The sequence below is a fragment of the Pantherophis guttatus genome, chromosome 1, assembly GCF_059756535.1.
Source record: "Pantherophis guttatus breed Tessera chromosome 1, ASM5975653v1, whole genome shotgun sequence".
In the NCBI taxonomy this organism is placed as follows: Eukaryota; Metazoa; Chordata; class Lepidosauria; order Squamata; family Colubridae; genus Pantherophis; species Pantherophis guttatus.
The window spans coordinates 329,871,991-329,873,461 of NC_142063.1; positions in this window are offsets into that span (position 1 = coordinate 329,871,991).

Here is a 1,471-nt window from a genome sequence, read left to right on the forward strand (position 1 = left end):
CCGCTCTTCTCTGGAGACTCAGGGCGGCTTACAATGCGTTAAGCAATAGCCTTCATACTTTTGTATATTTTATACAAAGTCAGCTTATTGCCCCCACAATCCGGGTCCTCATTTTACCTACCTTAGAAAGGATGGAAGGCTGAGTCGTCCTTGAGCCTGGTGAGATTTGAACTTGCAGTAATTGCAGGCAGCTGATGTTAATAACGGTGCTTTAGTCTGCTGTGCCACCAGGGTCCCTCGTTTCCTGAGGGACTCTCCTTTGATAATTACCATGGTAAAGGTTCCCCTTGCACATATGTGCTAGTCGTTCCCGACTCTAGGGGGCGCTGCTCATCTCTGTTTCAAAGCTGAAAAGCCAGTGCTGTCCGAAGATGTCTCCATCGTCATGTGGCCGTCATGACTAAACGCCAAAGCTGCACAGAACGTTGTTACCTTCCCACCAAAGGTGGTCCCTGTTTTTTCTACTTGCATTTTTTACGTGCTTTCGAACTGCTAGGTTGGCAGGAGCTGGGACAAGTAATGGGAGCTCACCCTCCTGAACTGCCACACTCAGCATCTTAGCCACTGAGCCACCGCGTCCCTCAAGTACCATGGCACATCAAGTAGAGTGGAGTGAAGAGAAGAGAATAGGAAAGAGAGAAAGAATTGGCCAAGTGTGATCGCACACACAAGGAATTTGTCTCTCGTGCATAAACTCAGTGTAAATACAAACAACAAAGTGATAGAATAGGTCATAAGATACCAATAGGAGAAGGCAGAAGGAAAGATGATGAGGAAGATGAGAAGGATAATAGCAATGCAACCTACTACTGTATATGGGTAAATATCTTTAAGCCTAAAATAATGCTGTGGGAATTACGGTAGGTGTTCAGCAGAGTGATGATGCCTAGTTGTTTGGGCATGCACATTTCATGTAATTCATTGCATTGGCCTTTGAAGTACCTTAGACCAGCGGTTCCCAAACTTTTTTGATTATGGAACCCTTCAATCTAAAGCTTAAGCTCTACAGGATAGGTTCACACATCATGCCAAGTCAAAATTGTTTTGAAGTCATGGCTGAGTTCACGTAACTCATTTATCCCAAATTTGACAATTCCATTATGGCTTGTGCTGTGGGTCCACCTAACACTATTTTCTTGGTCCTCTCTGATTGACAGCTAACCTTCAAGGGGTTCTTTGGTCCTTTTCCCTGGAGGTCTTTGATCTGGAGCCTACAGCCTACAAAGCTGCTGTTCTAATACAGAGTTGTGCCACTCTTGCTGTAAAGAAGCAGAGGCTTTTCATTTGGGGAGGACCAAATCTAACATAATTTTTAGCACTAAGGAATCTACGTGGTAAAAACATCTGGTGAAACTACGCTCCTGAGTAACCAGAGATACTTCCACTCTTATTTCCACCTTTTTTCAAAACATTAGGCACAGATTGATATCAATGTTTGAGCATGAATTGAACAAAAGAGAAAAAAACCACA